At 46.4% G+C, this 26,369-nt stretch overlaps 1 long non-coding RNA gene across 1 annotated transcript in view; it reads right to left on the bottom strand.

The window, feature by feature from the left end:
• LOC146809226 (uncharacterized) overlaps positions 1-18,156 on the bottom strand; it is a 64,768-nt gene extending 46,612 nt beyond the window's left edge. The window contains exon 1 of the long non-coding RNA XR_014966380.1: positions 18,123-18,156. This is a non-coding gene — a long non-coding RNA (uncharacterized LOC146809226). The remainder of the gene's footprint in view (positions 1-18,122) is intronic.
• Positions 18,157-26,369: the final 8,213 nt, after the last annotated feature.

The raw sequence follows: 26,369 nt of genomic DNA, 5'->3' as shown, positions 1-26,369 counted from the left end.
GGCCGCTGGTCAGAGGCGGCGGTGCGGATTGCGCGAAACAGAAACATCGCTGCCAGAGTTGGGTTCCGAAAGAGTCCGGCTCCCGCCACCGCGCTTCCATGTCTACAGTTCTGGCAGACCGGGTTAAGCCCTGAGGGTCTACAGAGCATCGGAGCGAAAATCCAAACAGCCATAAACAGAGATAGAGACTTGGAGGGTTCAGAGGAGGCAGATTCCGGTTTATGGCTTTCTCAAATGACCCCGGTAAGGAGGAGGGGGCGAGATTGGGGGCCTAAGTTGAATTTAGAATGAGGGGCCACAGGGAAGGAGACGGGGGTCTATATACAGTGGCTAACAGATTTAATATATATACCCTCAGAAGCAGGGATATTTGGGGCAAAAATCAACCCCCCCCGAGGCATTTCTTAAAGACTCTTTAAGGTCATACTTCAAGGTTCAAGCTACACAATCTTCCTTGAAGGAACCAAGTCAACCCCTGAATATGATCTTGGGACAACATTGAGTAACAACAAAGCTCTGAAACTGCAACAACCACTGGATATAGACAACAAGGGAGTGGGAACAGAAATGGATCTGGTATGTTTACAAAATAGATACGAATCTCTCTCGCAAGTGGCCGATGAAACTGTTAATACCCCTCCACTTTCCCTGGCTAAAAAGGACAAAGTCGTCAACCAACCTAATGACTCTGAGACACATAGCCCGCCGAAAAATGGTAGCTCAGCAGAAGAGCTAGGCTCATCAAGGCTATTAAATACAGCGGGTAATACAGGGGATAGTACCTCTACGGAGGGGTTATTAACTACCCTTCTGACAGAAATAAGAGATACATTTGCGGTTTCTGAAAATAATCAATTGAAAATAAAAACAGTTTGTGAGACACTAGAAACTAAAATGAATTCTATTTCGGAAAGAGTAGGGGCTATGGAGTTAGCTATGAAAGATCTCACGAAGCAAGTAGATAAAAACGTACAAGAAATACAGACGCTAAAAGGCGGCAACAAGATCTTGAGGGAGAAACTGGAAAGTTTAGAGAACAACGCAAGGAGGAATAATATTAGGTTTTTGAATATACCAGAAGATGTGGAGGGAGGGGACATAAGGTCCTTCATGATTAACCTCCTTACAGAACTCCACCCTGACATTGACAAAAAGCTTCTTGAGGATGATATACAAAGAGTACATCAGGATCCTTTCTCTAAAAGACCCGGGAAGAAAAATCCAAGAAGGATCCTAGTCAATTTTAAGTCGTACATGCTTAAAGAAAAGATCTTGGCAGGTTAAAAGCGGGGGTGTACAAGAAAGGTGGATAGAAATTTCGCGTCAGATCAGATATTTCTCACATCACTCAGGACAAACAATGGGAGCTGGGGAAGTCGATGCAGGAACTAAGAAATTTGGGTGCTACGGCAAACCTACGAATCCCCGCCTCACTTAAAGTGATGTAGAACAATAAAATGTTCAATTTCAAGGACCCAGAAGAAGCAAACTCCCTGATTAGCCAGATAAAGAGTACATCCAAATGAGATTCACTGAAATAAAGCCGGGTTAGAGACAGAGCCCGAAAACCAGAGGTATCTAATTTTACCTCTAGTAGCAGTAAGGGAGGGTTCCCCAGAGGAGGGGGGTTGGATCACATATAAAATGCAAAAATCAACTCTTTATTTATACACAGGGTGGGGGAGCAAATGGGAAAAAAGTTAAAAAAATGTCCTCATTTACAAACCTTAATCAAAGGGTTTTAAGTAATCTTTGGCCTTCTTTTTTAAATGATAGCAACGTCGGTGAACTTCATGCATTCCAGGTCAGTCATGGCTAAGATTGAAAGAGCGAAAGGCCCTGAGAATCATATCCTGGAATGTTAACGGGTTAAGGGTTCCTTCTAGAAGAAAGAGAATACTAGAATATTTAAGATTATCGGACTGTAGTGTTTTCTTTGTTCAAGAATCACATTTGCTTAAAGAGGAAAGGACAATGGTTTTAAAACATTAGAAATGGAATGAACATTGCATCTGTACAACTTCATCCTATACAGTGAAAGGAGTCGCCATTTTAATAAAAAAAAATGGCCCAAGCTATGCTAGGTGAAAATACGGTTGGCCACTTAGGAAGGTGGGCAATTGCTAGGGTTAAAATTAACGGTGCATGGTTGACTCTTGTAAGTTATTATGGGCCGAATCTAGACGATCCAGCTGCTTTGTATACTCTACTTTTTCAGCTATCCAAAATAAATGACCGTATTATAGTAGGGGGCGATTTTAACTTGGTTCGTGACCCGAGTCAAGACTCTACGCATAGAGTAGCAGTAAATACACAAAACTGAATTGAGGCAATTGATGTCTGACATCGGGCTTGTAGAAAATTGGCAGGAAATTCACGTTCCATAATAAAAAGTGTGGACATCGCTTCAGAATTGACTTTCTCTTAGTTGACGTTGTTTCAAGTTGAATTACTATATCTGTTAGCCACGTCTCAGAGCATATGTCAGATCATTCTGCAGTTATCTTAGAATTAGCTATGGATGTGGACCTCCCTCCTTGGAGATGGACCATCAATCAAGCACTATTACTAAAAAATGCAGTAATTGATGAACTAAAAGCAGAAACTAAAGAGTTTTTTGATTTTAATCTTAATTCAGCTCCACCTCAAACTGTATGGGATACGTACAAGGCTTTTTTGAGAGACTCTTTAACAGCTATATCAATTTCTCAGTCCAAAAAGGTGCAAGAGGAGACTACAAAGCTAGAAGCCAATATATACAAACTTCAAGAACGTTTACAGAAAGATCAGGGGAACTCGAACATTTTAAGAGAGCTAACAACTGCGAAACATAAGCTCGCTGACTACCTAAAAATTATAGTTAAAAAAGTGAGATGCCAGTAAGTTAGCTCATCACAAATACGGGGAGGGTTGCAGCAAGCTTCTTGCTTGGAAAACAAAAGTTGATCAGACAAGAAATTGGATAAAGGATCTCCGATGTTTAAATACCGGTGATACTATCACGGATGATTCTGAAATTGAGGAGGCCTTTGTTCAGTTTTTAAAAAACTTATATACGGATGAGATGATACTTGATGAAAATCATATGGAAGAAGTCCTCGCAGAGCTAGCTCTTTCCTCCCTTCAACAAAATGAAAAACAGCAACTAAATCGCCCTATATCTATGGAAGAAGTTATTCAAACCATCAGTTCTTTAAAAAAGGGGAAAGCTGCTGGCCCTGACTCCATCCCTAATGAGATATACATAATTTTAAAAGAAGAACTTGCACCTTTTCTTTTTCAATTGTTTAACTCATCCTTCACAGAAGGTCACAGTCCTCCCGTGTCATGGGAAGAAACAACCATAACAATTTTGTTAAAACTAAATAAAAATCCAAGACTCTGTGAGTCTTACAGGCCTATCTCACTTTTGAACTGTGATCATAAAATATATAATATATACTCAGATCATCTCTAAACGTTTAGATAAGGTAATAGGCCCTCTAATACATCCAGACCAGAAAGGGTTTATGAAAGGGAGGCAGCTCAGTGAACTGACACACAATTTAATTGGGGCAATAGATATGGCTCAGACCTATAAGACCCCTTTGGCAGTAGTGACATTCGATGCTGCCAAAGCTTTCGATCGGGTCAACTGGTCTTTCCTGTTTAAATTAATCCAACGTTTTAATTTAGGCGAAACTTTTTTGACAGCAATTAAAGCCATTTACAAAAATCCTTCCGCTAAAATCCTCATTAACGGGAGACTAACTAGATCAATACAAATAGGAAGGGGGACCAGAAAAGGTTGCCCCCTTTCTCCTTTACTTTTTAATATCTATATTGAACCCCTTGCGTGTAAATTGAGAGCCTGCCAGAACATTATTTCCTTTAGATTTAATGGATGGGAGAAGAAAATCGGCCTATACGTGGATGATCTTATAATATATACTGGTAATTTTGAAAGATAGTCACCAGAGATATGGTCAGAGATAGAGAACTTCGGAAAGGTTTCTGGATACCTTATTAATTAACAAAAAACAGAACTAATGAAATGGAATACCAATTTTAGGAGTATTTACACAAAGAAGGAAATTAGATATCTTGGTATCCAGATAGTCCAAAACATTGATAAAATAGCCCAGGTCAACTTTGAAAAAGTAACAAAGAAAGTTAGTCTACAACTACATTCATGGGGGGCATGTACACTCTCCTTTCTAGGCAAGTCAAATCTACTAAAAATGTCAATTGTGCCAAAATATACATTTTTATTTAATACCATCCCCCTAGATTTTCCAAAAATCTGGTTTAAGGAGGCGCAAGGGCTATTGTCAAGCTTTATGTGGGGAAATAAAAACCCAAGAATAGCTCGAAAGAAACTCAGAAAGAAAAAAAAATATGGAGGCATAGCAACTCCTGATCTATATCTGTATTTCTGTGCCTTCTAATAAATTTTTTTTCGACAACTAATAATGGAAAGTTCTACTTTTTCTCCACTTTACAAAGCCCTTACAACTGAGTTTACTCAACAAGCAGGGTGCTTCCTTCTTGGCCACCCAAAATATTTTAAGAAGGTCAAATTGAAGATTCTGTCATCAGCTACAAAGCTCTGGTCTTAGGTGAGACGCCCTTTTGAAAATTCCGTATTACAATGATGCTGCACCAATCTGGGATTCCCAGGTACGCCGCTGTGTTTGGAAGATGCCCTTACGGTCCCTCTTCGTGCTTGTGGCATCACCATATGGGGGCAATTATTTGTTGATGCGGAACTTATTTCCTGGCCTCATTTCTCGGCGATTTGTGGGAACTCGGTCTCGAAGTTTAAATATTACCAGTTGTTAAGCTGGAATAAGTCAAGAGTCAAGAGTAAAGAGCTAAGAGGGAACTCGGACCTGGCATTAAAGATATGCGTTCGTCAAACAACAACAAAAGAAGTGGCAGAGTGGTACTGGTTACTTGTCCAGAATGAAGAAGAGATGCAGGCCTCATTTACCGAGATATGGAAGAAGGACCTGCCAGATGAAGACCTTGAGAATATAGGGCAAGTATCTATGTCTTCTTTATGGTCATATGTAAATGCTGCACCTTTTAAAATGAACCACCTCTTTACAGTACACAAAGCCTACTGGACACCTCAGAAAATATCAAAAATAGGGAGTCAAGAGATCAAGAAGTGTCCAAAATGTGGGGAAGACAAGGCAAACGAGGTCCATATGTTCTGGAGCTGCCCGATAATACACTCTTATTGGCAGAAAGTGGGTAAGACCATTTCAGATATTATGGGGCTTGAAATAAAATTAACGACTTTGACTATAATTTTTTATGCCCGTCTTTTAACAAAAAGACATAATGCTCTCTTCTTCACCCTGATTTTTTTAGCTTGTAGAGAGCTCTGTATTAAATGGATTTTACCCTGTCCCCCTACGGAAGACGAATGGATTCACTCCATTCAGAGGGTATCTTCTTTGGATCAATCTGGTAAACATAATAAAAAAACTAAGGGGCATATTATCAAGGACAGTGTTAAAATTATTGCCGCTTTAGTGGCAGGAAACTGCCGCTAAAGTGGTGATAATGGGCTTGATTATATGCCGCAGAGAATTCCAATAGAAGCCCATGTTCTGGTGTGAATGCGATAAGATATCTACCTGGAGAATTCCCTCTTTCACTAATGTATATCGATATTTAACAACAGGGTCATTGTGAGATGTGAAATTAGGAGCAAATACTTAGGACAACATGACACAGTAATCAAAAGAGGTATACATACAACCAACTTTAAAGATGTTCAGCGTAGAATCCAAATAAGCCCCAACATATTTATATCCAATAGAACCAGGAGAAAACCAAAAAAACATATTCTCCCTGAAGAATAATAAATAATACAAAAACATACACAAAAATGTGCAGGGCTAGTTACTAAGAATATAATACAGTCCCTTTAATCTCGGGAGACTAATATTATCTATCTTTCTAATTTATAGACATCAGGCAGTGCCAGCAAGGCAGCAGAATCTCAATGAACCACGGAGACTATCTCAGATAAGTATCCTATATGCTTAATCCAATAGTAGAATAAATGTTAACACATAAAAGACGTGGATTCTTTGTGAGAAATTTCTTTGTGTGCCCATTTTCTTTGTGGAGAAAAACTGAAGGCCCCATGGCGTTGGGTGAATTGCCGTCATTTGGGAAATCCAGAAGGTCCCTGCGGCATCTGGAAACATCAGTGAAGCAGAACCAATATTGAAGGTCCCCATGGCATCGGGATACAACAGAGGAGCAGAACCAAGATTTGAAGACCCCCACGGTGGTAGGAAACAACGGCGAAGCAGAACCAATATTGAACGCCCCCGCAGCGTCGGGAAACATCAGTGAAGCAACACCAGAATTCCAGCTAGAGGACTCCAACGGCCGTTGGAGCTACCCAGAAGATGTAAGAATTAAGTGTAGAATGGCAGGATGGGGGGGTGTGGCCAAGCAAGATGGCTGAGCGGTCGTGATCCACTTCAGCTCCGGACCCCAAGACTGCCACAAACTGTTTCCAATGCACATAGCGGATCGAGCACAAGATGGCTGCATGCGGTATTCCCTCGCACTGACCAGGGTCATGACGGCATGTCCATAAAGCGGCCCCACAAGCGGCAATCATCCCAGCAGCGGGATGGATCGGGAGGCCGAATCCGATCCCAAAATGGCGCAGAGGTTTGCCCCGAGCGGCGTTACGCACATCTGAATGCCTACCGCCACCGAACACTTTTGGATGGAGATCCATTAGCGCAGCTCACCACCCAGATCTAGGGACGCCTGTTACTCATCACGGACCCCGGTTGGCACTACTAACCTGGAGGTCGCCTCGCACTCTGCGAGGCTGCAGCACAGAGATGAAAAGCCATGAGGAGCTGATTGGAGCATCGGTGAAGTAGGCTCCAGAGGCATCTACGAAGCAGAGACGGTGAGCGGCAGCAGGGGGCCCGCCTGTTGGGTTGGTCCCCCATACTCACTCCTTCCATACATCATGCAGCAGGCCTGGTGAAGGCCCATGCAGTGAAGCCTGCCTGACCCTAAAATGGCACCCGCACAGTGAAAAAAGACCCCAACTTGACACCAGTGACAGTGGGAAAAAGGAAGCAGGCAAGGCACCTTCCTTTCTTTGTTTCTCCTTTTCTATCTCCTTTTGCTGCCTCACTTGGGAGGAAAGGTAGCCTCTCACCCCAGTACTGCTGCCCCACTCCCTCATCTGATGCCTGACCCTAGGATGGCCACCAGGGTTTAACCACAAGCAACAGGCCTGAACCTACAGCTGGGAAACCCACGAGTGCAGGGATAGGTTTTTGGCAACGCTGATTAGAAGGGGCTCTCTTCGCGTGTCTTTGCGCTGTTCGCTGCGCTGCTCCTATGCCGCCAAAGAAGACGACAAACAAAGTCTCCCGTTGCTTCGCAGCCGCAGATAGGACTGTCGAGACAGACCATGTGCAGACGATGGCCCTCACCATGGAAGACCTGGTTGCTTCCCTCCGAGACTTTAAAACTGAACTGTGTGTGTGAACTTAAGCAAGAAATGCGTGCCTCCATGAACCAACTTAAGGCTGACCTAACGGAGAAAATGGCGGCACTCAGGCACAATGTGGATGCGGTGGGCACCAGGGTAGTGGAGGAACAGACGCAGGACCTCGAAGCCTGCTCTACTAAATTATATGAAGGCCAACCCACTCTTCAGTCCCAGCTGCAACAAGTGCTTCTGAAGGTGGAGGACTTGGAGAACAGAACCTGGAGGCAGAATATATGCATCCGGGACCTGGAGGAAGGTGCAGAAGGGCCAGACTTGGAGGCGTTTGTGGTCGGCCTTTTCTCGGAAATCTTGACACCCCGGCAACTGAAGCTAAAGATCAACCGAGTTCATCGGGTGGGGACCCTGCAGACGGGGGTGCGAAGGCGGATACAAGATGTCCTGGCAAAGCTGAACTCCTTCAAAACAAAAGAAGATATTTTAAGCACCTCGAGGAAAAAGGAGGAGACCTCCTTACAAGTATACAAGTGCACACTCTTCTAGGACTTGGCCCCCTCCTCCTTGGCGCACAGAGAGTATTGCTCGACATTTCCTTTTGGTCTGGGCTTTGAGCACAATGATAAATCGCATCATATAACCGAGCTTAGGGCCTGCACATCCTGGACCTACCTGTGCCAGAGGACGACAGCGGTGCAGGCCCTTCGACCGACTCAGGACAGCCACGGAGGGAAACTCGGTCCTGGCACACGGTTACAAAAAGCAGGTAGACACCAAAATGAACTCTTTCTGGGTGATGATGAAGACAGTCTCTCTGCCGCTCATGGTGTACAGCCTTGGAGTTCCACCGATGTGCCTCTAATAGCTATAGTCCTGGTACAATGGACTAACCAAGATGTCACTCCAGAACAGTTGGTGTTAGTGGTCAACCGGCTAAGTCAACTCTGCTATTTTCAAATGTTCTCTATGTTCTTACCACAAGGCAGTCGGGGTTGCGCGCCTTGTCCGTACCGCCCAGAATTCCATTCTTCTTCTTCGTGAAGGAACGAGCTGAGGGCCCGTTGGCTTCTTGGCATCGTTTTCCTGGGGAATTCTTTTTCTGGGGTGTGGGTTCCTGATGGTTGTGACAGGTTAGCGGTAGAGAGCAGCACATGGGGTGAGAGCCTTTTGATACGCGAGGTTTCTAGGAGGGGGGTCCTGACACGATGAGAGCAGCACCCACGGCAAAAGAGGGTGGGCGAGTGGATGGGAGGGGTTCATTCTCTCTGATGGTCACATTGGCGTCCTGGAATGTTAAGGGCCTCAATTCACCCCAAAAGCACCCAAAAATCTGGAAATACCTCAACGATTGCCAGTTTGAGGTTGTGGCCTTACAGGAAACACACCTTAAAAAATCAGAAGAACTGCGGCTACACCACAAGGCTTACCCCCTCATCTATAGGTCTTCGTCTAACTCTAAACACAAAGGGGTGGCCATGCTTTTTCATAGCACAGCTAAGTTTCAGCCCGAGGCAATCAAAGCCGATCGGGATGGGAGTGTCATCATGGTGAAGGGAAGGCTCCAGGGTACCCTCTGCATGTTCCTCTCCCTCTATGCACCCAACACAGGACAGCAGACGTTCCTGACCACCACTTTAGATCTGATTAGAGGATTTGCGGAGGGGATTTTAACCTAACATGACATGAGACGCTGGACGGCTCTCACTCTCATAGTACGACACTCAACAGCTTTACCAAAGCGGTTAAACAGAAAATGTCCAATCTGGGCCTCTGTGACGCTTGGCGTACACTCCACTTCACCTCTAAAGACTACACATACTTCTCCCATGTGCACCATTCCTACTCAAGGATAGACTATATCTTTTTTACTCAATCTCTGTTAGGCCCATTACAGGCAGCTCAGATATTACCACTTTCACTATCAGATCACAACCTCATTTCCATTAGCTTAAAATAGGGGGGGGGTACCTAAACCCGGCACATCTAGGTGGTACTTCCCGATCTCGCTCACCCGAAACAAGCTGTTGCGGGAGGAATTGAGGGCCTCTACCACTGACTACTTTGCACTTAAGAAGCCGCAGGACACAACCCCCCAGAACACCTGGGACGCTTTCAATGCAGTACTCAGTGTTAAATGCATCCAACTTAACGCAATCCTGAACAAGCAGAGGGCAAAAGAACGCACTGCTCTCGAGGAGGTATTAGAGGCAGCAGAGAAAGCCCATAAGGAAACACCCACATGCCCGCTGCAGTGACAGCTAACAGCGTTACGGGGCAAATTACACTCCATTTATAATAATAGAGCATAGTACTCACTGTTGAAGATACGGCAGACATCATATGCCTTTGGTGACAAAGTGGGGACCCACTTAGCACATCAGCTGCGAGAAACGAGGGAACGCGAATACAGTGGGGGCATCCTCGATGGGGAGGGTCATCTTATCCATTCGGGCAACGTCAAGGCTAATATTTTTGGCAGATTTTTTGGGGAGCTTTATTCAGGCACTCCACCCGACACAATCCTACAGCAGCAATACCTCAATTCGGTGGAACTTTCCCGTCTCTCGTCGGCAGCTCCAGAACCTCTGAAGGCGCCCATTATGTCAGAGGAGGTCAGGCGGGCCATTACCAAACTTAAACTTCACAAAGCCCCGGGTCTGACGGGCTAACGGTGCAGTTTCTTAAATGCTTTGCATCTGAACTAAACCCCCACCTCACTGACCTGTTCAACGCAATAGCGGCAGATGCCAAGGTCTCACCTTCGATGGAGGAAGCAGTCATATCTGCTATTCCAAAACCTGGGAAAAATCCTCAGCACTGCGCTTCTTACAGACCCATAGCACTCCTCAATCTCGATGCGAAACATTTATTCGGCGATTTTGCCCACAAGGTTAGAGGAACTGATGCCCACGCTAATCCACCCTGATCAATCTTGCTTCATAAAGGGGCGACAGACACACAACAACATTCGATGCACTATACACCTCATTGAGCAGGTGTACCAATGAAAACTTCCTGAAATTCTAGTTGGTCTCAATGCCGAAAAAGCCTTTGACAGGGTGGATTGGTCATTCCTCTTCCTCACTATGCAGAAGTTTGGCTTTGGAGATAAGGTTCTCCATATGATCAGGGCCAACTATCACCGCCCGCAATCCCGAGTATTAGTTAATGGCTACACCTCACTCCCCTTCACCCTTAGCAGGGGTACGCGGCAGGGCTGTCCGCTATCGCCACTCTTATTCGCCCTTAGTATCAAACCCCTGGCTATTAAATTGCGAACAGATTAGGAGATCCGAGGCATAGGTTTTGCGGGCATGGAACATAAAGCATCCCTCTTCGCGGATGATATTCTACTCATGCTCAAGTAACCGACCTCCTCACTTCGGGCGGTACAGGAGGAATTGAGGATCTTCAAACTGGTGGCTGGCTTCAAGGTTAACTTATCAAAATCCTCCATACTAAATCTTATGCTCTCTGATGCTGAAGCCACGAGATTGAGGAATCAGACATCGCTACAATGGGCCAAACACTCCCTTTTATACCTTGGGGTCCACCTCACTCCTAGAATTACAGACATGTATAAGGCCAACTACCCCCTATGGTAACATACCTTCAACAAGATTTTAAGCCCTGGCAGCCTTTATACATATACTGGCGCGGATGGATAAACGCCATCAAGATGACGGTCCTTCCCAAGCTTCTGTACTTAATCCAGGCACTCCCTATTGCTTTAGACCGCAATCTTCTGCCGTGCCTGCGCTTGCTATTCACTAACTTCATCTGGCAGGGGGGGAGGGCGCGTCTTCCCTTCCAGGAGCTGCGGCGACCAAGAGCAGGAGGGGGAGTGGCATTGCCAGACTTTGCACTATATTACCAGGTGGCCCAACTGCGGGTGGTGGTAGAATGGTCCGCGAGAGAATCTTATAAACACTGGCTCCACATGGACAGATTGATTGCGGGACGATTGATTTGGGATCTTCTGTGGAAGCCGAGAAAAGACAGGCCTGCTAATGCATATGTAAGCACCCTCACATGCACCACACTCACAGTTTGGGATCAAGTCACGAGGAGGGAAGGTTGTACCTCTTTCCCCTCTCCTTGCACTCCAATACACTTCAACCCAGCCTTCCCGACTGCCCTTCAAAAGGGTCCCTTTGATTGTTGGAGGGAGGGGGGTTGCCTAAAACTATCAGACCTCTTTCACAACTTTGACACCCTGATATTTTAGAGCTGCAAAAGAGACTTCCAGGTCGCACACACCGAGCACTATCACTACCTCCAGCTTAAGCATTGGACCTCGCTACCTCGCATAAGGGAAGCTGCTACCAGGGAACTTACGGTCATGGAGAGAATGGTGCAAAGAGCAGGCTCCATGAAAGGGGCAATCTCCTGCCTATACACTATGCTACTAACCACCATACATGCTCCTCGGGCGCGTTACATGTCCCTTAGAGAACAGGTGCTAGGAAGAGATGTCACAGATGAGGAATGGAAGCACATTTGGGGAGATATTCCTAAACACAACCCTGTGGTGGCTTTACGGGAGGCACACTACAAGACACTATTAGACTGGTACCTGTACCCCTCTAAACTCAAGCGCTTCTTCCCTGACACCTCAGATCTCTGCTGGCAGGGCTGTGATTTGCAGGGGGACTTCCGTCACATTTAGTGGGACTGCCCCAGTATTCGGACATTTTGGGAGGAGGTCCTTTCACACATTAAAGATATGCTAGGGTACCCTATCACAACTACCATAGAGGGGGCTCACCTAGGTCTTAGGGACCCTGATCTTGAACATCAATCTATAGCCAATAAGGCTATAATGTGGGCCTGTCTGGGGACGGCGAAACTCACTGTGGCGGCTGCCTGGAAGAGGAAGGACACACCAGCGATATCGCTATGGCATGCTCGCTGGTGGAGAATTCTCGCTATGGAACGTCTTGCTGATATCTTCAGGGATGAGTAAAAAAACTTTGAACTTAAATGAGGCCCATTGGTGACATATTTGTCTCACGGGCTGCCCTCGGCGGTTTGCCCTCCCTCTCGCAGGACTATGCACCTCTTTCAATTTTAATCGCTCCCTTTTACGCTGACTAGCAATCTTAGCGCTCTGCAAAGGGCTATGATATTTCCCCTGCTGCGCTACCTCCTAGATAACTCTATGGACCACTTTCTTAGCTAGGGGATACCACCAGGGAAGGGGAGGCAGGAGGGTTGGGGGGGTTGTTTCTTGTATCTTGTTTTCAGGGACCACATTTAATGCTGTATATTAAAAATGGTCATCTCCTCTTTTTGAATGCGGGGGGGGGGATGTACGGACCTTCCGACATGTGAATCTTAACTACAACTAGCCGAATGTCTTGAACCAAGGTCTTGTGCACTCTACTGTATCCATGTTGCCATATATGCTATTGATGCTAAATAAAAGAACTTTGACAAGAAAGGCAGGATAGGAGACACATATGCATCAACAAGTATGTGAAGCACTCTTCCATCCTGCTCAGCCACTTTTGTTTCTGGCTTACTCCGCCCCTGCACACACGCGATCGGAGCAAGCCCGACACAATGCTCATACTGTGCCTGCATACTGTGAAACCCCGAAACCGGTCCTAGGATGCTTGTTTCCGGTCCAAGGAGGACCTGGCTTGCCAGTTTGGGCTGGACTGTTCCCATGAGGTACAGGGTCAAGACTGATTTGCATATGGCCAGGTCTAAACTGGGGTGGCATGGTGAGCAAAAGAATGATGGATTTAACCCAGACCTCTTGACTGGGGGTGAATATTTGGTTTGTTCTGCATTCCGTCCATCAATTGTGTGTCTTTTGCTTTCTCGCCCTAAGTGCGCCAGGTATGCCCAGACGTGGGTCCTGGGCTCACTGTGCTACTGGAATCAAGCTATCCTGGCTGAAGAGGGGTGAAACCCCGCAACCGGTCCTAGGATGCTTGTTTCCGGTCCAGGGAGGACCTGGCTTGGCAGTTCGGGCTTGACTGTTCCCATGAGGTACAGGGTCAAGACTGATTTGCATACGGCCAGGTCTAAAGTGGGGTGGCATGGTGAGCAAAAAAATGATGGATTTAACCCAGATCTCTTGACTGGGGGTGAATGTTTTGATTTGTTCTGCATTTCGTCCATAAATTTTGTGTCTTTTGCTTTTTCGCCCTAAGTGCGCCAGGTATGCCCAGATGTGGGTCCTGGGCTCACTGACTGTGCCAGTGGAATCAAGCTATCCTGGCTGAAGAGGGGTGAAACCCCGAAACCGGTCCTAGGATGCTTGTTTCCGGTCCAGGGAGGACCTGGCTCGGCAGTTTGGGCTGGACTGTTCCCATGAGGTACAGGGTCAAGACTGATTTGCATATGGCCAGGTCTAAACTGGGGTGGCATGGTGAGCAAAAGAATGATGGATTTAACCCAGATCTCTTGACTGGGGGTGAATGTTTTGATTTGTTCTGCATTCCGTCCATCAATTGTGTGTCTTTTGCTTTCTCGCCATAAGTGCGCCAGCTATGCCCAGACGTGGGTCCTGGGCTCACTGTACCACTGGAATCAAGCTATCCTGGCTGAAGAGGGGGAAACCCCGAAACCGGTCCTAGGATGGTTGTTTCCGGTCCAGGGAAAACCTGGCTTGGCAGTTCGGGCTGGACTGTTCCCATGAGGTACAGGGTCAAGACTGATTTGCATATGGCCAGGTCTAAACTGGGATGGCATGGTGAGCAAAAGAATGATGGATTTAGCCCAGATCTCTTGACTGGGGTTGAATGTTTTGATTTGTTCTGCATTCCGTCCATCAATTGTGTGTCTTTTGCTTTCTCGCCCTAAATGCGCCAGATATGCCCAGACGTGGGTCCTGGGCTCACTGTGCCACTGGAATCTAGCTATCCTGGCTGAAGAGGAGTGAAACCCCGAAACCGGTCCTAGGATGCTTGTTCCGGTCCAGGGAGGACCTTGCGCGGCAGTTCGGGCTTGACTGTTCCCCTGAGGTACAGGGTCAAGACTGATTTGCATATAGCCAGGTCTAAACTGGGGTGGCATGGTGAGAAAAAGAATGATGGATTTAACCCAGATCTCTTGACTGGGGGTGAATGTTTTGATTTGTTCTGCATTCCATCCATCAATTGTGTGTCTTTTGCTTTCTCGCCCTAAGTGCGCCAGGTATGCCCAGACGTGGGTCCTGGGCTCACTGTGCCACTGGAATCAAGCTATCCTGGCTGAAGAGGGGTGAAACCCCGCAACCGGTCCTAGGATGCTTGTTTCCGGTCCAGGGAGGACCTGGCTTGGCAGTTCGGGCTTGACTGTTCCCATGAGGTACAGGGTCAAGACTGATTTGCATATGGCCAGGTCTAAACTGGGGTGGCATGGTGAGCAAAAGAATGATGGATTTAACCCAGATCTCTTGACTAGGGGTGAATGTTTTAATTTGTTCTGCATTTCGTCCATCAATTGTGTGTCTTTTGTTTCTCATCTAGACCTGGATGTCCAGGTAGTTACCTGAAGGTCAATTCCACTAAAACAGAACCCGATATTGGCCAAGAACAGCAAGAAACATCTAGTCCAAAGCTTTTGCTCAATAACATGAACCTGGATGGATGGCAACCCCACCCAATTTTTGCCCAATGGTAAGCTGTTCAGTTTTGCAGTAAACATGAACCTGACCTACAGGTATCATATCACCAGGAAATTCAAGAGGGCCTGTTAGAAGCGATCTACATGGGAAGAAAGTTAAACGGTTCATTAAAGTGAATTCAGCCCTGCTGTTTAAGCTCTCAAACTATTGCATCTGGATGACGGAAATGCCCCTTAAAGCATCACCATGTCTTAGAGAGAATGCTAACACTAAGATTTATTAGATTGTGCTGAAATTTATTTTCATCTTTTCTCAATGTGTACTTTGATGAGGATAAGAAATATCGCTTCCTTAATCTTCTGTCCTAAGAAGCTTGCATGTAACAGATCCAAGCTAGCGGTCATTTATAAATCATTGCCAGGAACCGTTTTCATGGCAGTTTCTGTCAATGCATTTTTCTGCTTAGTGCAAGGCTCCATCAGCAGGATGGAGCCCTTCACCAAACAGTTTTCTTTTATTATATTAAAAAAGAAATGGGATTTTCTTACTGAAAATAAAGAAGACAATGCTCCCCTTTCTCTGGGCGTCCTCTCGCATGATGAGGGGAGCGTTTAGTAGTTTTAACTGCCTTTTACTACCAGGTTTTTACTGACATTGACGGGCAGTGAAAACTGACCTCTATTTCCACCCATCTTAATCACTTGGGTGGCATTACTGGTATGTCTCAGATGGCCCGTACTCCACAGGGTCATCTGAGGGGTTTAATCACAGTGCAGATGAAGTAGTCTCTGCGGTTATAGGTTTCTGTGGTCCGTCCATATCTAAATCAGGTGGGCGGACCATTATCTTGGTGGTAATTATACTCTGTTGCAACGGCAATGGAGTATTTTTACCACCAAAATATTAAATCGGCAATAAGGCTTTTGCAGCAAAACCTTTCCTGAAGATTTAGGGCCTCATTTAGGAGGTTTTGGTGCAGGGCAGTGCCGCAAGTAATCTTGCTGTGCCACCCTATGGAAAAACAAACCTATGAGATATTGTGCATTCTTGTCCTTTATCCCTGTCCTGGCACATAATGGGCTGCCATGGGTCAACGCAGGCCCCCTTGCGCCATGGTGCAAGGGTGCCTGCGTTGCGGGCTGATTTATTTTGTGCAGGAAAGGACACCTTCCTGCACATCATCAATCAATTCAGGCAATTTCCTCTTTCTATGTGTGCTGCAGAGGGCAGCACACATAGAAAGAGAAAAAAAACAAGGTGAAATGAAAACATTTCTCCTTGCTGCACCTCCCTAACGCCACCCCTCGGGTAGTGTTATATTTTAATCTGACGCTACAGATTCCATGGGTGTTGCAACTTCGCATGTTATCCATGCTTCCCACAAATGGACTACGGCCCTCGGAGAGATCCTACTTCTAATCATGACATAGTGAACGCTCCTTGCTCTCCGTTCAGGGAATGTACACACATTTATGAAGTTTACAACCAGTCCCTGTTTAATGGCCTCCACTGCAATGCTCGTTCCATCCCAAAACATGCTACTGAAATATGAGACCTCATTAAAGTCATCAACCAGATGTATGTTTCATCACTGAGATATGGCTTCATTTATCAGCTCTACCCTGTATTCCTATAGCTTTTACTGCAAATTACAGCTTGAGTAGATTGGATAGGGAGACTAAAAAAGGGGATGGAGTGGCTACTGCATTCCGAGACCCGGTTAAGGTCACTTTGGTGACTGGGTAGAGCTCTGTATTTTTTCTCTGGAAACTCTGCCTGGTGAATTATGGAAAGGTACTAAGTTTATCGCCCCCCTGGACCAAAAAAAAGACTTAATCCACTAATTGACTGAATGTCTTTCCCCCATGTGCTTTCCTCCATCATTTTACTGCTAGTGGGACATTGTAACTTTGAGAACTAGGCTCAGACCCATAAACACAACTTCTACTCTCCAATCTGGAGATATTGAGACTAAATCAGGAAGTAGCGGGCCCTACACACAGTGCAGGGCATACCTTAGACCTTGTTTTTATTAATGCCTCAGATCTTCAGTTGGACTCCACTCTTTCTTTCATTTGGACATACCATTTTTCTAGAAGCTTTCAGTTCCCCAATAAAGGGAAAATGTCCACCGCAAGAACGAAGATCTTAAAAAGACAAGGCCTTGGAAGAAAGTCTCCAATTGCTCATTCTCATCCATTTTTTCCAACCAATATATCATGAACTCCTCTGATATGAGTAGATCTCTCATGGATTTTCAAAAGTCTATTTCTTAGGCCCTAGAAATAGTTGCTCCTCCCAAACTAGGTTGTACTAAATGTATTAAGTCTCACTCCCCCTCGTTCTCGGAGGAACAGAATGTGCCAGGTGTCTGGATGAGATTTTGTGAGGTCTTGTTAAGGTTTATTTCATTCTAGAAATGTTGGGGCTACCTGACCTTTACAATGGCTTATTGATATATGCCCAATGCAATGTCCATATAGGAGCTATCACGGGCCTGCTATTCTCATCATTCCCCTGGCTGTTGAATGTGACATTGTATAGTTTCCACGACCCGTTTACTGTGACATTGTGTGCTCATACGTGTTTCCTGATATCACTGTGCCTTTGTGGACTGTGTTTGTTATTAATGTTCAGCTGGATTAATTATAATGTTGAACATATGAGAGTGCTCTTAAAAATCTTAAACAGCAAGAAGAAGAAATTGAGCTGCTGTGGTTTCAGCACTAGAAAATAAACTCAAAATTGACACCCTGTTCTGAGGGTGAGAGAATTCTATGGATTCTTCTGAAATGCCCAAGATACAAACTACCTCCTGTTACCTTGTTACCCACTTACAGAGACGGAGTAGTATTACATATGAATTAGATGCTGTTCATGCAAACTCATCATATACATGATCTTTCTAAATATGTGCTATCGTGTATTTTGTTGTCCTTACTGACATTGGTAATTAAAGTTATGAAACAGTGGTTCAATTATTAATTCAAATAAACCATTGAAATGAAGATAGTGAAGCTACTCTGTAAAGCAGTCACACAAATAAAAAATAATGCATTTGTGGAAAAAACTTACCACAGCTGTTTAAGTTTCCAGAAGTACTTCTGCCTGAAACCTGTTGATGGTATGAGCCTGCATCAAGCTTATATACCCAAAGATGATTTTTTTATGGCCCTTCAAAGTAAATATAATTTGACTTGCCAATGTCAAAAACAGCATTGCAAAAAATTATACAAGTGACAACACACTACTGGTGGATTGTTAAACCGATGCAAAGGGAAGAGCACACATGTTGTGTCTCATGATTAATGTGAGAATGTGTCTCTGTTTGCACGGTCACCACCATTTTTGTGAACTGATACTGCTGCTGGTTTATTGACTCTGTTTGCCGGGACACTGCTACACAGGCCCCAATGCATGTGTTCGACCTCTAAAACAGGCCAAAATTGGCTACAACTCTAATTAGCATATTTAACTTTCCTATTTGGCCATAGTATACAGTGCCAGAAGTACACCTTGGACGACAACACTACTGCGCCATCCACTAGTGTGATAGGACAAACATGACTTAAGTTCTACTACAGTAGCCTGGCTGCTGCTGGTTTAAAACTGCAACCTGACCTGTCAAAATTAACGCTTTTGACAGGAGAACACCTCTCTCTTAGATGTGCATAAGTCACCCCTATATAGACCTTGTAGCCCACAAGGTAAAGTGCATATTAGTTAAAAATAGGGCATAAAGGAAATAACACTTTAACAGTGAGTAGCCCCCAAAAGCTATTTTCCCTGTTGAAAGGCCGTCTGGCCCACAGAGAAACACTGTAAGCAAAATGAAATATTAATTCTGCTATCTCGGGCTATGCTCCACTAGAAAAAGGATTCAATGGCTGTGCTAAATATTTAGTAAAAGCCAAACTCAATAGTGAATTCATATTTTTATGAAATATTAAGGAAAAGGGACTTTTGAATTTTGAATTTCCCTTGCCTGAATCTCCTGAAGGCTAATTTGCATTAGCCTCCAACAGTCACCCAGCAAGTGAATAGCCCTGATGAGATGAGAAAACTGCTCCCATAGCAGAGACAAGGCCTGGGTGTCAGGACGTGATTTTGTTTCTTTTGGCAGGACGACCAGTTGGGCAATGCCAAGGTACTTAATTTACTTAAAACAGGCCTCCCCTGTCACAAGCAGATGTCAGATGACAACTGCACAGGTTCTTCTTTTGTCCTAGCAGTCTGGCAAGCACCAAACCCAGTGGGGGGCAAACTGCCCAGAAAACAGTTTTGGAGTGATAAAGGTGGAGGAGACTGCTTATTATACTGGACACACCACTGGGTGGACACACACACCTTTTACAAGGTAGAAGAGTTTCTTCACCTTGCATTTAGTGAGTGAGGGGCACAGTGAGATTATTTGCAGTAGGGCTCACAGGAGCTACCGTAAAATAATGTTTTCTGTTATGGTTAGGGATTGGCCAAGAGTCACTTCTAACAACAAGCTAGTGCCAGTCATAAATTTGGCTTCCTCAGAAGGCTACTGTACATGTTGAAGAACAGAAGAAGGACTGCACTGACTGTTTGAGAACTAAGGGGAGACCTGAAGAGCTGGAACTGCTCCCACTTATACCCATGAAAAAGATGTGGACTTCATGGGTCAGTAGGCAGGCCTCCAGTCTAACATACATGGCCACAACAAGCTACAAGAGGCTTGTTTTCAAAGACCCCGGGTATCCATTTACAATTGGACCTAACCTGAACCCTGTTTATGGCCTTTGCTGGTGTAAGCCTTGACCCCCATGTGCTCTTCCTGAGGTTTGGTGGCCCTTAACAGCGTCTAACTGAACTTCTCCTAACATTCCTAAAAACCTGGAACTTGGAGAATATTTGGAATTCATTTCCTCCAGAAGAACCAACATGCAAAGCCGATCTGCTCAAGGCATGTTGCTGCTGGGCTGAAGAAGCAGGTTCCCCCCGCTCAGTGCTTCTCCGTAGCAGCAAATGCATTTCAGCAGGACTTTGTTGAAAAGGCATCTGTACTTATGGAGCCCTTCTCAGATGCAGCCCGCAGCCTTTACCGATTAGACGATTTCAAACACAAAAAAGAGACTAAGGGGTATATTCACAAGGACAGGCGATACTGATTGCAAACGGCAGTTAGCGGCAGTTTTTTTATTGCCGCCTAACCCTGACAACTATCGCTATGTTAGCAGCGTATCAACAAGCCACCGCTACATGGCGAATGGCGGTGAAAACTGCCGCTAACATCAGCACGAAGGCAATCGGAAATCTGGCGTTAGTGGGCAAAAACTACTGATAGGCCCATTAGCGGCAGAAAAACTCATGTTAGCCAGCCCAATGTGAGTTCTTTTTGCCTCTAGTGCCAGAAATAACCAGTCAGTAAACATCCAATAGAAAATAGGCATGAAAACCAAGAAAAATGCAGAATGGAGCTGCGGGGCCAAGTGCAGCACACATCAACAACCCCTGCAAGCCACCCAACATCCAGGATGACCAGGATGAGAGCCAAGATGCCGCGATGGACCTGCGTCTGGAGCCTGGATGCCTTGCTGGACCTGCGTCTGGAGCCTGGATGCCTCGCTGGACCTGTGTCTGGAGACTGGATGCCTCGATGGACCTGCGTCTGGAGCCTGGATGCCATGCTGGGCCAGTATCCGGAGCCTGGATGCTTCGCTGGACCTGTGTCTGGAGCCTGGAGTGGGAAGCAGTGGAGCTGTGAGGTCGATGAGCCGTGGCAGTAGACATGGAGGTGCGGCGATCGCCCGTACCTGGTGGTGAAGTCTGGCAGGTCACATGGAGACATGTTTCTGACCTGTGTGAGAAGACCGCCCTACGCACCTTTGAGCTGTTAATAGTAGAGGTGCTCCTGCGCCCCAATGTACGGAGGTCTGCATCGCATACTACAATCCGCCACTACACCGAGGTGCACGGAGAGTATTATCAATGGTGAGTGCCACCTCTCTGCATCACAGGCCGGATGATGTTGGGCTGGCCGGTTGCTGTGGAGGGTGAGGCCCCTAAGCTGCGCCGAACTTGTGCGGTGGGAGCGCTGCAACTTCACACCTAAGTGGGCCCTGCTACATCAACTGCATCGGGAGGTTCACCAACGGACTTGGTGGCGACTGCTGTACCGCTTGAGAAATCCCACCTGGCTGAGGCTCCTGCTGGCTGAGTCACAGATTTGGAAAGAGTGCAGCGGATTGTGCCACTGTGTCAATTTCTAGGTAAGGAGAAGGTGGGATGCGTAGCGCAGGGTGCCTGGGGATCGAGTCGCCCAGGCCTAGCACACGTAGATGACCCACCCCCAGTGGTGGCTCATCCGATGTGGTGCAAGAGCATCGCCCCACTGCTTTCAAGCAGTTCAAAAGAGGAACAATCATCATGATAACTTATTGATGTAACCGTGCTATGTTTCCTTTGTGCGGGTGGGAGGGTTAGTAGGACTGCTCCAAGCATGGGGCAAGGCATGGGCGGATTGGCATGCCCACTCAAGTGACTGTTTGGTCGGTCCACTCAGGCTGCCCAAAGCAGCCATGTGCACTTTCCTGTTCGTAATGCGGACTGCATTACAGCCTGTATGGAGAACATGCCCTCCCCTCCAGCCCCTGGCTGAATTCCTTGTCCCGTTGCCAATTACCAATCCCACCACCGCATTGCAGCATTGTGATTGGCTCAGGAGAGGGAGCGTGGCTGCCTACTCCCTGGTCCTGGAAGCAGACGCAGGAGAGCAGGAGCAACCAAGACACGGGACCTGGCTTCGAGGTAAGACTTCCCTTATTAAAATATTTACAACACCCGCTCACACACACTTCCCCGCATCCACGCCCCATCCAGTGTTCTTTCCAGCGTTTACCACCTCCCAGCTGTCCAGCATCCCCCAGCACTTCTCAATGGCAGCCGCTGTTCGCCCATGCACAGCGGGCATACCATTCATGTACCAAAGGCACATATGTTGTTGCGTTGCATGCCATAACATCGCATTCCATTCTAATGCATACTAATACTAGACACATTTCAACAGTAGAGTAGGTGTTGCATAGCGGAGACATTAATATCACTATTCCCACTTCAGTGAGTGCAACCCAACTGTTGTTTTTGCATTTGTCACCCCGAGTGGGACGGGTATGCTCAGACGTGAGTCCCGTGCTCTCCATGCCACTGGAATCAAGCTATCCTGGCTGAAGAGGGGTGAAACACCGAAACCAGTCCTAGGATGCTTGTTTCCAGTCCAGGGAGGACCTGACTTGGCAATTCGGGCTGGACTGTTCCCATGAGGTACAGGGTCAAGACTGATTTGCATATGGCTGGGTTCAAACTGGAATGGCATGGTGAGCAAAAACCGATGGATTTAGGCCCAGATCTCTGTACTGGGGTGAATGTCTGACATTGTTCTGCATTCTGTCCATCAACTGTTGTTTTTGCATTGGCCAGTGAATACAGCACATCATTGCTGTCGCAAGAAGGGCGTAGTGAGTAGTGTTGCAATGCTGTCTTGTCACAGCTCAGCAACACTTTTCATGACTGGGGCCAAGGAATGCACACTATCTTATTGATGATGCGCATTCCTGGCCTGTAGTTTTGTCACAGGGCAGCGCTGCAACATTGCTTGCAGCACTGTCCAGCACCAAAACCTGCTGAGATGAGGCCCAAAGTGTTACCCCCATTTTTAAGACCAGCTATTTTCTGGTATTAAGTAACTGGCTCTAACTGCAGTTAGAGACAATTTTTTTGGTCTTCAGAACTTCAAGGGGTAGTGGGTTTTGCGGCCATTTTTGCACTGGAACGCCTCTCCTGCATATAATTATCGCTAACAGAAGTAGCGATCTTTACAACAGACGTTTTTAGTACCTAAAAACTGTCGCTAATGGCTGTTAGCCACAGCTTTTTGTAATAGGACGATAAAATTATCGCCGCATTAGCATAAAAAAAGTGCCAGTAATGCGGCGATACCTCCTTGTGAATATGCACCTCAGCCTGAAGATAAACATCTTGACAGAGTGAAGGCTCACAGAGTAGCAGGCCAGTGATAAGTCTTCCCTAAGCACAACATCTTTGAGCTTGTCCCACAAACCTTGCCTTGGATCTCGTTCAATGCTTATCCGACGTCATGAAGCCCACCTCTGATACAGCTTCTGACATGCCCACTGAAGGATTTTGACTTCCAAAAAAAGACTAACCCTCAAGGTACAATTTTCAACCGGGTTACACCTGGGGTGTGTATCCATTCTGCTCTCCATTGCAATCACACCTACGTCATGGTCTATCATTACAATTGACTACTATTGGTGCTTTGCCCTTTTTGATGCTATTTTTACTTAAAATTTAGAAATACATATCCCCTGTTTCCCTTATTGCATTGTTGTGTTTTCTGTGTCGTTTTGTTCATCACATTATACTCCAATTGTATAAATGGGAGTGTGATTGTTATTGTTTTGTGTTTTTTTACAATTTAATTCGTTTGGTTCTTCTAAATGCTTTACACTTTTTCTCGTGCTAAGCCTGTTTGCTCTGTGCAGTGGCTAGTAGGGGTAGAGCTCAGGTTTAAATTACTGAAACCTAAAACTGGATCTAACAAGATGGTGGCCTTATTACTTGTGGTGGACTAACAGCCACCCCAATTAATACATAATAATTGCATTTCTTACAATTAGCAAAACAACAGCTCTAGGATTCAGAGCTTTTGGTATAGGTTTTGGTGGAATACCCTTTACATCAAATTGTATTTTTGGCCAAATTTTTGTAAAGTTTGTTTAAATCAAATAGGTTGGTGGGTTCAGGCAATATGCGAGCAGCACCTCCGTCTCTTTTAGAGGAAAACAGTGAAGCATAATTCCGTATAGTTGGCTTGCCAATGGCTCAAAGTTCCGAAAAATGCATTCAGGTAGTTATGAGCCAAAGGAACTAGTCATATTGTTGAAGACTGATATTGGAACCATGGTACTTCTGGTCACGTTGCTCTAATTGCCCCCCCCCCCCCATGCTGAGAGATTACCTCCAGCACATTGCAATACATTAGTTATGTTGGTCTTGCAGGCAGATCCCAACTTTGGGGATCTATCATCAGAAAAAACACATGTCACAAATGTTCTGCTGTGCCACCTTGGCATGGTAGATCTCCAGTCATGGTTAGATATCCCACACCCTCCTGAGTGGTTGTTTCACATTATATTAGAGTTGTTCAAGATATAAATGTCTGCCACAATGGCTGAACTCTAAAAATGACTAGGCACTGAAAAAGGAAGATATTTTTGGGTATCCATATGCATACAAACAATGGGGATATTCCTTATGTACGGTAGATCTTTAAAGTCTATAAGACATCTGGGGCATATTCTCAAGGACCTATCGCAGATTTAACAGCACTTTAACGCAGCCAAATTCCAGCGATAGCAGCTGCAAAAAACATCGCCACAGATGACCCCGTCAACTATCGCTAATGAGAAGCAGAGTAGGCGTTCTCGTGCAAAAAGCCAAAACATTCTCAACGGCCAGCCCGATCTGTGATAAGATCACAAAACAGGCGATAAGGTGCGTTAGCACCAGGAAACTAACGCCTGCTCTGACCTGCTGCAAAGTCGGACTACAACCGGCACCAGAAAAGAGAGCCAAGCCCAGAGCCACACCTGAAGAACAACAGATGCCATAGAGCCACTGAACATGCATTCCGGGCACCCAAGAGGGCCACAACACCCACTGCCACCACCCCCAGGAACCCCCTCTCCGGCACCCCCTACCCTGGCCAAAGACATGCCACATCAACTACACATGTACCAAATAACCTGCATGATGTCGCACATTCACATCTGGTGACATGCTTGTGTTGTCACAAAAATGAGCATCACACGTTCACCTTCAAAGCAACAAATGAAAATGTATTAAAATAAACACAGAACAGAAATGAAGACACATGGCGGCTCCCCTTGGGCCAATCCGTAGGTCACAGCCTGCAAGACAAAAATCATGATGAGAAGGTGTGTCCTGCACACATCAAGGGACAGAGAGAGAGAGAAAGAAAGAAAGAAAGAGAGATAGACGGACAGAGAGGGAGAGAGAGAGAGATAGACGGACAGAGAGGGGGAGAGAGAGATAGATGGACAGAGAGGGGGAGAGAGAGATAGAGAAAAGAAGAGAGGGACAGGGAGAGAGAGTGCCGACACTGCGCACCCAGGCCACACGCTCACCTCCTGCCACCGATGTGTCTCCAACCACGTGCCGGTATGTAGTGCAGTTCACCAGGTCCCACATCTGAGACAGACCCGTCGTCAGAAACAGAGTCCAGATACCTGAATGGCAAAGTACATGCAATTGCATGCAACATCATCGGCTCTCTGCCCTAGCGCACCCAGGCAGATGCACCCCAGCCCCTCCCGCTGCCCAGCGGTGCATGCCCGCCCCTGAGCACGCAGGGCTCACTGCTCACCTCCTGCCACCGGCGTGTAGAAAAGAGGGCCCACCATGTGCCGCTACAAGCCACAAGCCCGGGCCCCGCAGGCATGGCACCCTCCACATCATGCAGCCCCACTGCGCAGGACACCAGGTCTCACATTTGGTGCTGGGTCTTGATTACTCCATGCAGAGGACATACCAGTGCACCTGGCATCATCGCAGGCTGCACACCCGTTCAACCTCATAGGTGCCACTAATTCTGATCCAGGAGGCGATGCCACGTGGCGGTAGGCCTGCGCTGCCAGCTGGCTCAGGCCTACACTGCAGTCCAGCAGGGCACACAAAACCTGAGCCGTCCGAACCGCCAGGATGGGGCATCATCTCAGGCTGCACACCCGCTCAGCGCTTAAGGTGCCCCTACTTCAGTGCACCGAAAGTCACTGTCCCATGGTGCCTGTGCTGGCCGCAGCGTATCCGGTGCCACCAAGTCTTTGCCCCGCTAGTCATGGACCCTCTATGATTGGGTATTGTGGTGTGGAGACAATCATGTCACCTCCGGGCCTGCGGAATGTGATGTCACAGGCCCCTGGGCCCCCATGCCTACATGCACATCACACGGATACACCCTGGAAGAGGTTGGAAATCGCGTCATGCACGTGTGCCTGGCCCTATAAATTGGCAGGTTCACATGTGCTGTGATACGTGTGCTGGATGGGTGTGGTGTGGGTGTAAACCAGCCATGAGGGAGTGGCCATGGCATGCTGACAACTAGACCTGTGAGCAGCAGATCACTACAGGGGAGTCCTGGCACATGTGGCATTGTTGTCCCCACCTGGAGCGTAAGCGTAGTGAGATGGCCTGGCGTATGCCAGTCCAGCGTAAGGATCTGAACAACGACTCCGGGGCACTGGGCGTGATTCC

The sequence above is a fragment of the Triturus cristatus genome, chromosome 7 (genome assembly GCF_964204655.1).
Source record: "Triturus cristatus chromosome 7, aTriCri1.1, whole genome shotgun sequence".
In the NCBI taxonomy this organism is placed as follows: Eukaryota; Metazoa; Chordata; class Amphibia; order Caudata; family Salamandridae; genus Triturus; species Triturus cristatus.
Note: the sequence above shows the minus strand (reverse complement) of the source record. Positions and strands in the feature narration are given on the sequence as shown.